Below are 14619 nucleotides of genomic sequence, written 5' to 3' on the forward strand. Positions count from 1 at the left end.
CTGACTGACACAGAGGCAGTTACACTCCCACCAAAACATATCACATGTATATGATTTTCTTCAACTATTGAGAGATAACATACTGCGTAGAAAAGATAAACAAAAAAAACTAAACTTCAGTCCTTGGCTTCCCAGAGAATGATCACCATGACTGCACCTGTAGTGAGACAGATAGAGAGAGAGAGGGGAGGAAAAGAAAGAGAGAGGCCGGAGTCTTCAGTCTGCTTCCATCAGCGTCACCGTCTTATGGATGGGCCTTTCCAGGTGGACAGGTTTGGAGATACGCTTTCCTTTCTCATCAAGGGTTGAGTCGCTGATGAGCAACTTGAGTCTTCGCACCTTCCCATCCTTTCCTGGGTACACTTCGATAACCTTTGCCATCCTCCACTGGTTACGTGGTGTAGTATCATCTTGCAGGAGTACAACATCGCCGACCTTTGCATTCCTGCGATCTTTGGTCCACTTCTGTCTCTGTTGGAGGCTCAGGAGGTACTCCTTCTTCCATCTTGTCCAGAAGTGGTTGGATAAGAATTGAACTCGACGCCATCTATTGCGTAGGTATAGATCTTCCTTGACGAACTTCACAGGAGGTGGAGCGAGTATCGTGGACTTCATGGTCAAAATGTGGTTTGGTGTCAGGGGCTCTGAACTGGATGAATCAGAAGCCACGCACCACTGCACACCGAGTGCTCTTTCCATGTGCAGTTCACCCAGTGCCATGTCCTTGTCTTTGGCAGCTGCAGCACATTCTTCTTTTGGGATTGTGTCTAGGACCTTCTTGCTGTTAGAGATAAACTTATGCAGCCGGAGTTTGCCTGTGCTGCAAAGCTCTCTTGCTTCTTTCACCAGTTGGATCGCTTGGTCTTCAGATGCTACACTTGACAATCCATCATCAACGTAGAAGTTCCGTTGAATGAACTTTATGGTGTCGTCACTAAAGTTTCCTTGTCCTTCAGCAGCGACATGCTTCAGCCCATAGTTGGCACAGCCAGGTGACGATGCTGCACCAAACAAGTGGACCTTCATCCGATAGATGGAAGGTTGGCTTTCGAGATCTCCATTGTCCCACCAAAGGAACCGCAGGTAATCTTGGTCTTCTGCCTTAACATGGAACTGGTGAAACATGCGTTCGATGTCACACATGATTGCCACAGGACCTCTTCGGAAGCGATACAGAACTCCCACCAAGGTGTTTGTCAACTCAGGACCCGTCAGGAGGTGGTCGTTCAAGGACGTTCCTTGGTACTTGGCGGAGCAATCGAAGACAACGCGTATCTTCCCAGGCTTTTGTGGATGATACACCCCATGATGCGGAATGTACCAAGCTGGAGCTTTGTGGATGTCTTCCTCCGGGACCTTTTCTGCATCTCCGCGTCTTATGGTCTCATCCATGAAGGTCTTGTAGTCTTTGTAGTACTGGTCGTTTCTTCTCAGCTTTCTTTCTAGGCACCTGAGACGATGGATAGCACAGATCTTATTATCAGGTAAGTTAGGTCTTTCTTTCTTGAATGGCAGCGGCATTTCGTAATGACCGTCGCTCTTTAACTTGATGCTCTTTTCCATTTTTGACAGGAACCTTAGATCTTCTTGAGAGATGGGGCTGGTCTCCGACGCTCTTTCAACAAAGTCAGACTCCAGCATCTTGATGACATCTGCAGGTAAGAGAACTTCTTTGATCTGTGTCCTACAGACATAGTGCACTTCCTTTGTGAGGTCTGAAGAGGACGGTAGACCTGGCATCACTTGCTTCACCATGACTTGGTGACTTATTCCAATTGCATCTCCATAGTTGAGACACGGGTTGCCATATCCCACTACACTCCAGCCCAAGTCTGTCTTCTGTGCAAACGGCTGGTGTTCCTCACCAGGCACCACTTGTCTTGGAACGAGGGCTTGGGCACAGTTGTAGCCAATTAACAGGCCGACATCACAGTTTTGCTGAGGAGCGATCTCATCTGCAATGTGTTCAAGATGAGGCCATGCTTTCGCCGTATCTGGTGTGGGAATATGGTCTCTGTTTGCAGGGATAAACTCTCTTGAGTAAGTCACTGGAAGAGTGATTATCTTGTCTGAATAAAAACCTCTAACTTGTAGACCAGCTAGCTTCCGACAGGACACGATTGTGTTTCTTGAAGCCAACGTGGAGAGGTTTAGCTGAACTGGTTCACTCTTAGCATTGAGAGCCTTCGCTGTCTCGTCGAGGATAAAGGTTGTGTCACTTTGTGTATCAAGGAGTGCGTACACCAGAACTTCACGACTTGGCACACTTGTAGATGACACCCACACTGGAATTATTGTGGAGGTATGAGTGTCTCCAACATTCTGGATGACTCTAAGTGCCGTCGCCTCACGTGATGGTCTCTCTGACTGGTCTTGTGACTGTTCATTCTTCCTTTCTTTGTACTCTTCTTTGTCTTTGTCACTGTACCTTGCTCTGTCAGATCTTGTAGACATCCTTTCTTCCTTGGTGCGATCGTCATGAAGACAAGTTGGGTGTCTTCTCTCACAGGTGTCGCAGCTGTCTCTTTCTCTACAATCTTTAGATCGGTGGCCAAAATTGAGACAGCCAAAACACAATTTATTTTCTTGAACAAACTTGATTTGCTCCAAGATTGTCCCTTGCATAAACTTGTAACACCTTTGTAGACTGTGTCCTGCCTTCTCACAGAAGACACTGCTTGTTACGACGGCTTTCTCATCTGAGGTGGTTGCTAACACCTTTGCTCCAGGACCTCCGCTCTTTACACTCTTGTCTGGAATCCTTTCACTTGGCTTAAGAGCATGAAGAGATGTTATTGGGCTGCAAGCGATTTTAGCTTCACGTGTGAGAAACTTGACAAACTGGCTGAAGCTCGGGAACATGTGAGTGTCTTCTTCTGCTTCTATGACTTTCCTATTCCACCTTGAAGTCAACCAGTCTGGGAGTTTAGAGAGAATTTTCTGGTTCTCGTTGCAATCATTAAGTATTTCAAGACCTCTGATCTGAGACATGGCTGCCTCACAGCAGCGCAGGAAGTCGGTGAATTCTTGAAGTTCCATACTGCCTTTGGAGCTTATCTTGGGCCACGCGTCGAGCTTCTCTCTGAAGGCCTTGGCGATGAGGAATGGATTGCCGTATCGCTCTTCTAGGATGTCCCATGCTGCATAATACGCTGGCTCTGTGCCAAGTAAAAAGTAGCTCTCTATGGCCCTTTTAGCAGATCCACCCACATACTTGCGTAGATAATATATCTTCTCTTCAGCTGGTATGTTCTTCCTGTCAACGAGCGTCTGAAAGGACACTTTCCAGTCGTTGAATCGGAGTGGGTCACCACTGAACACTGTAGGTTCAGGTAGAGGAATGCGACTCGCACTGATGGCTTCTGCGAGCGCTTTGACGAGAGCTGTTGTGCCATCTTCATATTTGTTTTCTTGCCTTGCTTGTGCTACAGCTGGTGGTGTAAAATGGTGCCGCAGCGGGCTAGTTTGAGGCTTGACGTCTTCTTCTTTCTTCACAGAGACACGATGGAGAAGATCATTTATAGTTTGAGGCTTGACTTCCTCTTCTTTCTTCACAGAGCCACGATGGAGAAGATAATTTATTTCTTCATCTGAGCCGTCGCCCTTAGTTGCCGGACATGAATGTATACTCTGGTCATATACTTGCTGTCGTGCCTCGGCAGCCTTTAGCTTCTTAATAGTCTCCAATCGATCTAGTTCTCTGCGCTTGGCTTCTAGCACTCTTTGTCTCTCTGCATTTTCAGCCTCTTGTTTGGCTTTTATCTGAGCGGCTTCAACTTCCAGTCTCTGAAGCTCTTTAATATAATGCTCTTGCTCCAGCTGTACTTCTAAGGTGGCTTTGTTGGCAGCAACCTCAGCAGCTGCACTCTTCCTGCTTGCAGAGGAGTACTTAGTGTGGCGAGAGCTAATGCCTGTCCTTCCTGAGGCTACAGACATTACCTCTTCAATGACTCGATGTTCTTCATGTCTTTGACTTGTAGTATGCCTATGGGCTGTAGCTTCCTCCCTTGCATCTATAAGGTCCATTGCATTCTTAACCATCTTCTTTGTTACTGTTTCACAGGTGTCGATTTTGCGACGTGTGTTAAGGTCAGGAACCTCAAGGCGTTTCCAATCGTCATAAACGTCATTTAGACTCCTAGAGGTATTGCGTACTTTAGTAATTTGTCCATCTAGCAGGTCGTCTGAGCACTTTCCACTCAGCGCTTGGTTGGCTTCTTTAGTGGCATCCTTCCACTTCTCATAGCACACACTGAACCGATGTGCAACCTTTATTACTTGCTCATGATGCTGTTCTTGACCCTTTTCCGTCATTCTGCGGACTCTTTGGCCTAATGGTGGCTCTTCTGAGGAAGCGGGGTTGTCCACTATGATGCCTTCAGTCGCTTGTGGCTGCACAGTTGAGCTGTGCTCGTGCACACACTCTGTCTTGTCAGGTGCGTGTGACTCCATGTCTGGGAAATGTACATCTGCAATTGTGTGCTCTTCGCCATTTCGGGACATCTTACTTGCCTTACTGTTGTCATTCACTGCTCTTTGGTGCTGTCTTCGTGAGCAGTTAAGTTTTCACTGTAATTCCCTCAGTACAGACGACAGCAACGAGTTTTTAATTTACTGGCAGGATTTATTTGGTTCATCCAGACCGTGAAAACTGTAATCAAAAAACATAATACACAAATACAATAATCACTAGTCAAAATAATAACAAAACATACAGTAATATCCCAACATTGTCCTGGTAATGTCGTCACTTTCAATTAGGCTACTGTATACACAATACACTTTGGTTACATATAATTCAACAAAACACAAAGACCAATCTAACTAAGCCCAACATGTGTTAGCCCTTAGCTGTATAAAAACAATTTAATACAAACAAGAACAGAAAACACACACAAAAAACGTCAGCAAAATATACCTTAGTAGCTGCATTGCATGAGGAAAATTGTGTAGCTTGGTATTACTCTGTACGATTGTTTATCTTGATGCTAAGAGCTATTTTGCAGATGCATCAGCACTGAAAAACATGTACTAAATCAGCGGACTTTTCGGATGAGTGTTACGCTAAAGTATGTCCTGACGGAAACAGGTGATATAAAAACAAAGGTTCCGCCTTAGAGAACTTTGGTTCCTACCAAAATAAATAACTCAGAAATACTGCGCTGACTGACACAGAGGCAGTTACAACGTGCACTTGTTGTTACAGCAGGATCACTTTTTTTTTGGACTGAAAGTACCGGAGACCATAAACGGTTTTGAAAACTTCTGTCACGTAGTGATCATCTTCTAAATAAAACATCTTTGCTGATGTTTTTTCGAGTCTTCTGGCCAATCAGAATCAAGATTGTAGCCTGAAGTCCCCACTGAGAATAACTTTGCGGTAGAACTATTCTTTATACATCCATGGGTACAACTTCAGATATATGACCCCCGGTTTGATGATTGACAGGTCACAGAACAATGGGGGCTATCTACCCTTACCCAGAATTTTAACTATTTCACACAGACTATCTCCTCTTTACTCTTCTCTCTGTGTGGAGCAGCAAGTTCAGCTGTCAGAACAAAGTGAAAAACAAACAATGGCATAAAATGTTATTAATATGTCGTAATACATCTATTTATTTTCTTCTCAGAGTGTACCAGAATGGGTAGTTTATATGTTAGTATTTCAAAAAATCTCCTGGGGGGGAATCCCCCCAGACTGCCCTTCTGGGGTTAGGTTTTCAGCACGTGTGCCTTTTTATGTTATGCAGTTCAGCTTTGATTCCATCATCTCATTAAACCTTATTTAAAAGCATTCTTTTGTTCTGTGAAGGGATACAAGGGATATATGCACTATACTTCACTTTAATTAATATTTTATGCTGCAAAGCGTATATATTATTGCAGGATTTTTCGTTGAATAGATTTGAGTAGTTCAAAATTTCGGGTCGCGATCTATTGACTAAGGAAAAAGTGGGTCCCTGGCGCCGCCACTGCGTGTTGGCAATACTGCTTTTAGCATGAAATTATGTAATGTATTGTAGCCATTAAGTGCATAACATCTTTGAAGGGTTTCTCATTTTAAACATGAATGCAGTGCTGTTTCAATGTGTGCCTGAGCAAAACAGGCAGGTTGCTTTCCATAGAATAGAGAATACAAACAACTCAGCAATGTGCTTTTATTGGGTCAAGACCAGTAAACCTGCCAAGACATCCACTGTGATTGAAAGTATACATAATAAGGGTGCAATAATGCACCATAATGCTCACCTGTAGGGATATGTTTGAGACTGTGATGTCTAAGTTTCATTAAGTGAAATAAAGACATTGTTGATCTTGGTTAAAAACTCACAAGACTGACATCCAGGCTCAATAGAACCCAGGTGCAATGCATTGTGGGGCAGATAAATTGCTAGAAGGTCAGGCTGCATATACTGTAGTCAGACATAGAGCATGCATCCAGGCATTTATTGGGATTACAAAATAAAAATGCTATGCGGTGTAAAAGCACTAATACTAAATTGTACTTGGCCTTAATATTGTAGCTGCGAGAGCAAGCTGTACCCAGCATGCCACTGTCGGTAAACAGTAACTGGAGGTCCCCTCTCCACACACCACAATGTGTTGAAGAAACAACAGATCTGAATAATAATGATAATAATATATTGAAGATATATCTTGATTTTTGAAGAGCTCCCTGCCTCCTCAACGGTACACCAGACAACTAAAGTCGATCAGTTAAAGGGTCATCAAGAAAACAAAGTGAGAAGTTATTTAGCTTTAGCTTCAGCTGATCAAATAATGCATAGTTGTTGTTTAGTTTAGAAAAGAGAAGCCTCTCTCTGACTGAATCAGGTACCAATTTTTTCAGATTTTATGTATTGAGTTGTACATCTGTCACTGCAAACTACAACAAGGGAACGCTTGATCTGTGGAGGAGGATGGGGCGGTTGGTTGGTAAAATCGCATTCACAGTATGTGTAGCCCAGTCTCTCCCAAAGAAAGCAACATACCTGGGGCTCACCCTGCTTTAGTGGGACACATTTGATGTCAGGTGGAAAATACAATATCCTACTTTCATTTTGTAATAAAAAGCCCCAAGGTTTTCCCTCTAATCCTGTCGATGTCATTATGCTATCTAGATTTCAGCACAGCCTCATTATATCACACATCTCCTCCTACTTAAACCTGGAGCAAAGGACTCCACCTAACAAAGTGCAATAAAAAGCTCCTCCAGGTGGACCACAATCTCTGATCCTCATGATTGACAGGAAACAGCAGCTCACAGCAGCGGCCAGTGGTTTCAATCAGCAGTCTATTATTCACACCCCCTCCGATGATCTCCAACATATTTATTCTCAGGCTGCATATGAGGTCAGTCATCTGCTGCCCATAATTGTTTCCCTGGCTGGAAAAGGCATATTTACTGGGGCTGCTGCTCCATCTGCTACACTGTCTCTAACCTTATCAAAATCAAATGAGCAGAGAAATAGGCCATAAATATCAAAGGCAACAGCAGGGCTTTGTCTCATATCTATGGAAATGTATGTTTTCTGCAGTCAAGGCTACAGCTCTGAAACCAATCTCTGCTCTGTCTCATCCACCTGATCTCAGTGACACACACACCTTTGTGTTCATAACAAACTACATCTGACAAACAAATGGGCTTCCTAAGAAAGTTAAGGAAACAGCATTGGAACAAAATCAAACATTGTTATTTTTCTCGAAGTCTGAAACCGTGGCAGTGGACATACTGTATATTTATATAGCTGCCTCTGTCTCCTGCCTGTTTACGTATGCCTACAGCAGGGGTCCTGCTGCAAAATGCTGAGTGTTTGATTTTAAATTCATATTTACCAGCAATAGTATTTTACTGCTGTGTAGTTGCTAAGAATAACAATTTTTATTTTCGAAAAATAAAGCAGACACAGAGCAGGTGTCCTTCAGCATGTCATCTAATGTCAGACTGCTGAAAGGAAATGAGCAGCTGAATCTCAATAAAAGTTATCAAAAATAGACTAGGCAAGGCAAGGCAAGTTTATTTATAGAGCACTTTTCAAAACAAGGCAATTCAAAGTGCTTAGGAAGACATGTCTAAAAAACTGGCAATTTTGCCTTGTAATGAAGTAAAACCCTAACAGAAGCCGTTTATAGTGAGAACTTGAAGAACAGCAAAAACCATCCATCCATCCAGTAGGTCCCCCTTTTGTTATTTGCATGTGCACCAGGACATGTGTGTTGATAATACACAGTTCTGGTGACGCCTTCACACTGATTTATAATTGCAATTTACCAAGAGATGTAGAAGGCACACATGAATTTAAACAACTATTGGTTCCAAAATTGTCGGAAACATATTATGTTATGCGGGTGGAAATGTGTTCAACATGCTCATTAGGACACACACACTGCAAAATAACCAGAAAAACAAATAACTCCACGGGGTTCCTCAGACTCGCTGTGGGCTAGCGGCAGACTGTGGAAACTTGTATATGCATGTAGTACATTAATAATGCAAGAAGAAAACAGAACAAAGTAGAACAAAAACAAGGCTCATTGAAACACAGACACTGTAAAGGTTTCACAACTTTGTGCCAACGAGCTGTTCCTGCTTTCCTTGACACCCCCGGTGCTTATTATAGATGTATCCGAACTCGGAGAGCAACGGCTACTCCTTTAAAAATGAAAGTAGAGCTTACTGTGTACAGAATAATTGTTGCAACTGCTGCAGACATCAGACTTTTTGCAAATGGATTATACTGCAATCTACCCCGGGAAAGCAGATAATTCAGTGCCTGGTCTCACCAATGAAAAGGTGTTTTAAAAAAAAAACATATTGACATCAATATTTAACACAGTTTCTATATTGGCTAGCGCTCCAACACATTGTATGTGAGAGGCTAAGGGACGGGACATCTCTACGCGGTTGACCAATCACAACAGAGCCGGCCAGCTAACCAATCAGAGCAGACTGGGCTCTGGTTTCAGACAGAGGGTGAAAAGAGGTGCTGCAGCACAGCAGGGGCGGATCTAGAAAAAATATTCATGGGGTGGCAAGAGGGTGGAGAATTTCAGGGATGGCATCCCCTGGCAGAAGTATATGCTGATTTAATCGCAGTCATATCAATCAATGTTAACTTGGAAAGCCACAATATTAATATTTTAACTCAATAACATTTGGTGACATTATTGTGGCACATCAGTAAAGCCTTAAATATAAATATATAAGGTGGCAGACTTAATTTAATGAATTTTAACTGAACAATAACTGAATGAGTTTGTCTCACTCTTAGACCAGCAGCGGTACCAAATCTATGCAGACTGCTGCAATAAGTAAATTAATTAACTGTCTCATCGATGTTTTTCTAAATTAATTTGATACTATTAACAATCATATTATTCCTATCAGCTGTCAATCACTGTTATGATTCACATATTCAGTGTTATTATTAAATAAACTATATTTTTTGGAGGAGTTAATGATGAATGTTCCTCAAGATGCTTGCTCACCCTTCTTTCAAATTTGAAAGACAAGTAATTACTATCATATATCAAAAGAATCAAAGGAACAGTTCAGCGCCCCACAACTTCATTGCAAACACTTACAACCTTGACTTTACATCAGAAAGAACAAACATTAAAGAAGTGACCAACTGCATCAGTTAGGGTTAAACATTTTTGTATTAAGCTAAAACATATACATCGCTGCAGTTATGATCCAGTGGAAAGTCCTTACCTACTGGCCTAGTTAAATCAAAGTGGTTACTTTTTTTTGGCTGGGCAGTGAAGTTTTACGTCTTATTTTACTTTCTCGGAACTTAAAACAGTTTTTTGGGGCCAGACCCCCACAAAGAAAAAAATATATTTACACACGTAAGGTCATCATCTTAACAGTTTATTATGCTCATCGAGTCATCCGTGAGCAGAGCATCAAGTTGGCATGCCTATAACAGCTGAATGCAGCGATTACCATCTTGTTCAGCAAAACGCCTCACAAACTTATTAGGATTTAAAGCTATGGTGCGCTCAGATTCAATGCTGAGTACAGCCTTAAGAACATATCGAGGATTAAAAAACTAATGTCACAACAGGACTTAGATAACCTTGTCCATGCTTTTATCTTTAGTAGACTTGACTACTGCAGAGCTCTCAAGTCTCAGCTCACACGCCACACCTTGTAATTTCTCACGCAGAGATTTCTTTCCAGGGTACCGCCCTGGACATTCGCGATACTGAGGGCTTCATACTCCACTAGCAACCCCCCCCCCCCTCTCTCTGTGCTCATGTAAACCATGTCCCCAGTATGATCATAACCGGGATAATACTAAACGGCTTACTGATGTCCATGTAGAGACGCAGTCAGTGTGTTTTACTGGAGCCTCAGTTCAATAAGAGATTATTTTCTGAGTTCTTTAAGGTACTCTCTCAAAATGGTAATTTGCGTTATGTTTTAATTATACTTCTTATCATTCAGAAGCTTTTTGTGGCTGTTTATGTTTTACTGAGTGCTTATAGGCAATTTACATCCCAGTATTCAGTTAACTACTAGAATATTCTACCTACTGCTTGAGACTTTGAGTCTTCAAAATGTCCAATGTCACAGACTCGGACTTACTTTAGAGTCAGTTGTATTTACATTCAGTATGACTTGTTATGATTCAATGTGAAAGAGTATACTGCTCTGAATTAATAATCAAATATGTTTCCTTTCTTTACTAATGGATGAAATTGCGAAATGTACCCATCATTTTCCTCATGCTAGTATAGCCACATAAAAGTATCAAACCACCTGTTAAAATGCACCAGAATACAGGAAATCTATTTTTCCCCCACCCACATTCAGGATGCTTCCTACGCCCATGGTTTCGTCAACTTAATGTGTTGCTTAAAATAATACTTCTGCATACAGTAGGCTATGTGACAATGTAGGTGATGCACGGCCAGATGCGGCTCGAGAAGCTGACTCAGATAAGGAAATATTGTGATATTATATGATCGATGATCTGATTGATGATGTGATATGAATGATAAGTGCGACTCTTAAATTGTATTTCCTTTATCCTGTAATATGACTTGATAGATTTAAACTCTGCACACTGAGCTCTGATTGGTCAGCAGGCGGTGCTTTTTCACTGAGTTGATCTATTTTCTATAGGGCAGCGTCAGGTAAAAAAAAGTGATTTAGCCTTCCCAATCCTGAGCCTCACGCGCCGCCTATGTCAGTCCGGTTCTGAAATATTTCAATTGGCCATCAAGGTGCCTCAGGTCTTCTGGTACGGGTCTGCTATCGGTTCCGAGAGTAAAAACAAAACATGGAGAGGCAGCATTTAGCTATTAGGCCTATGCCCCGACAATCTGGAACAAACTACCCAAATCATGCACGTCCTCAGAAACGCGTACTATTTTTCTCTTTGGCTGCTTTTAATTGAGCTGCTCATATTCAGTATGCCTTTTAAACATATTGTATACCTGTGGTGTTTATTTTAATTATTTTATTATCTTTGCTTTGTAATGCCTGTTGTAAAATGCTATTATATACAGTATGTGTTTTTACTGTATTTATTCCTAAAAAGTCTAATTTTAAAGTTTAATTTGTTTTGTAAAGCACTTTGAATTGTCGCGTACAGAAAAGTGCTATATAAATAAACTTGCCTTGCCTTACAGCCAAACTTGACAGGCTCTTCTCTGTCATTGTAGACCGCAAATACCTCATTCCTTCCGTCTACTTGGATCCGAAATGCTTCTCGTTTTGCGCTGTCCCCCGTTCAAATGAAATCGCCGCCAATCATATTTCCAGGCTCGTGCCAGGGGGAGGGGTTACAAGGCTCGCGTCTTGTGCTGCATTCACTTGCACTCGGACATTAGAGATTTTCTCTCATAAATGTCCGACGAGCCACAACTTTTCTTTCAAAACAAAGCTGCCAACTGGGGTGGCAGCTGGGGTGGCAAGGCATTTTTCTGAGGTGGCAGCTGCCACCCCGTGCCCACCCAGTAGAACCGCCACTGCAGCACAGGCAGTGTGAGAAAAATAAAGAGCTTTTTGAACATTTAAGCATGGAGACATGTCCCAGTAGAGACACTACTGTCACGATCTGTCTGTGTTTTGTTTTGTCTTGTATTTTTCTGTATTTGGTTTCCTGTTTTATTTTTGATAAGTGTTCACCCCCTGTCTTGCCTGTTGCTTTCTGTCTTTGTTCCCTCCTGTCTGATTACCTTATTGTGTTCACCTTGTCCCTCCTGTGTTTTCTCCTCCCTCCTCACCTGTCTCTTGTTTCGTTGATTAGTCTTGTGTGTATTTAAGTTCTGTTTTTTCTCTCTGTCATTGTTGGTTCCTTGTTTTGTCTGTGACTGTGTTCACGGGCTAGTGTTCTGTTTGTTCCTAAAACCTTGAAATATAGGTATGTTTTCTGTTGATTCTGCATTTGGGTCCTGCCTGCTTCACTCAACCCTAACAGAAGGAACAAACCAAATGTGGGCCCAGCAGATCCTTTTGAGATGGATTTACTCAATTTGACCTTTTCATTGGCTTGCTGCTATGGTAGGTGGAGGGGAGCGTCCAGTGTTCATCAGAAGGAGGCTGCTCTGGCAGAGGCTCACCAGGTGGCAACAGTGGATCCATGTTTAGTGAAGTTCCTACCTGACAGTATTTTGGACTTCCTTTTGACATGTGATTCCCGGCCTGCTAGCCCCAGGCATGCTAGCCCCCTGCCTCCCAATTCCCTACCTGACACCACGTCTCGGTTTGTTCTGTCTGGAGTCAGCCCCTGCTTCTTCTCCATTTCCTGCTCCTGTCCAGGATCCGTTCTCGGGTACTCGTTTGGCTTTTGGAGGTCCACAGAGCCTCCAAAAGGCTCCTAAGAGAAGGAATCGCAAGTCCAGATTAGCAGCCCGAGCCCCTGAAGCCATGCTTTGGGCTCCAGTACAGGCCCCAGCAGCCATGGTTCCGGCTCCAGTACCGGCATCAGCAGCCATGGTTCCGGCTCCAGAACCGGCGGACACAGCCACGGTTCCAGCCTCAGTCCTGGCCCCAGCAGCCATGGTTCCGGCCCCAGCAGCCATGGTCCCAGCATTGGTCCTGGCCCTAGCAGCCATGGTTCCGGCCCCAGTTCCCGCCCCAGCAGCCATGGTTCCGGCTCCAGAACTGGCCCACAAAGCCATGGATCTGTGCACCAGTACCGGCCCACACAGCCATGCTTCCTTGCTCCATTACCTGGTTCACACAGTCAGGGTCCAGGCTTCTGTTACGTGCCCAACAGCCATGGTTCCGGCAGTACCATGGGGGTGGCGTCTGGCTCTCCGGCCGACGCCAGCCCCCCGTGTCCTGTCGGCGTACCGGCCGACGCCAGCTCCCCGTGTCCTGTCGGCATTCCGGCCGACTCCAGCCCCCCGTGTTCTGCCGGCGAACCGACCGTCTCAAGTTTCCTCTCAAGTTCCTTCTCAAGTCCCCTCTTGAGTCTCTTCTCGAGTCCCCTCTCGAGTTCCCTCTCGAGTTCCCTCTCAAGTTCCCTCTCAAGCCTCCTTTCAAGTTCCTTCTCAAGTCCCCTCTCGAGTTCCCTCTCGAGTTCCCTCTTGAGTCCCCTCTCAAGTCACCCCTCCAGTTCCCTCTCGAGTCCCCTCTCAAGTTCCCTCTTGAGTCTCCTTTCAAGCAACCTCTCAAGTCCCCTCTCAATTTCCCTCTCGAGTCTCCTTTCAAGTAACCTCTCGAGTCTCCTTTCAAGTAACTTCTCGAGTCCCCTCTCAAGTCAACTCTCGAGTTCCCTCTCAAGCCTCCTCTTGAGTCTCCTCTCGAGTTCCCTCTTGAGTTCCCTCTCGAGTCCCCTCTCAAGTCACCCCTCCAGTTCCCACTCGAGTCCCCTCTCAAGTTCTCTCTCAAGTCTCCTTTCAATTCACCTCTCAAGTTCCCTCTCAAGTCTCCTTTCGAGTCACCTCTCGAGTCACCTCTCAAGTTCCCTCTCGAGTTCCATCTCCAGTCCCCTCTCCAGTCCCTTCTCCAGTCCCTACTCAAGTCCCTTCTCTAGTCCCTACTCAAGTCCCTACTGAAGTACCGTTGGAGGTTCCGCTGGGGGTCCTGCCAACTCCATGTCCTGTCCCGTTGCGGGTCCCGCCGACTACTCTTCTGCCGGGGGTCCTGCCAACCCTATGTCCTGTCCCATTGGGGGTCCCGCCAACCACTCGTCTGCTGGGGGTCCTGCCAACCCGATGTCCTGTCCCGTTGGGGGTCCCGCCGACTACTCTTCTGCCGGGGGTCCTGCCAACCCTATGTCCTGTGCCGTTGGAGGTTCCGCTGGGGGTCTTGCCAACTCCATGTCCTGTGCCGTTGGAGGACCCGCCAACTACTCTTCTGCTGGGGGTCCTGCCAACTCCATGTCCTGTGCCGTTGGAGGCCCCGCCAACTACTCTTCTGCCGGGGGTCCTGCCAACCCTATGTCCTGTGCCATTGGAGGTTCCGCCGGGGGTCTTGCCAACTCTATGTCCTGTCCCGTTGGGGTCCTGCCCACTACTCTTCTGCCGGGGGTCCTGCTAACCCTATGTCCTGTGCCGTTGGAGGTCCCGCCGACTACTCTCCTGCCGGGGGTCCTGCCAACCCTATGTCCTGTGCCGTTGGAGGCCCCACGGACTACTCTTCTGCCGGGGGTC

The 14619-nt window shown here is 44.8% G+C and overlaps 1 protein-coding gene and 1 long non-coding RNA gene across 2 annotated transcripts in view; one reads left to right on the forward strand and one right to left on the reverse strand.

Moving 5' to 3' along the window:
- LOC307028837 (inactive dipeptidyl peptidase 10-like) overlaps positions 1-14619 on the forward strand; it is a 500108-nt gene that overhangs the window by 121603 nt on the left and 363886 nt on the right. The window lies entirely within an intron of this gene.
- Positions 4604-5075, reverse strand: LOC307029852. The gene is made up of 2 exons (XR_013805426.1): positions 4919-5075; positions 4604-4651 (listed from the first exon to the last, which is right to left on the reverse strand). It is a non-coding gene; the product is annotated as an uncharacterized lncRNA (long non-coding RNA).

The sequence above is a fragment of the Notothenia rossii genome, assembly GCF_949606895.1.
Source record: "Notothenia rossii genome assembly, chromosome: 2".
In the NCBI taxonomy this organism is placed as follows: domain Eukaryota; kingdom Metazoa; phylum Chordata; class Actinopteri; order Perciformes; family Nototheniidae; genus Notothenia; species Notothenia rossii.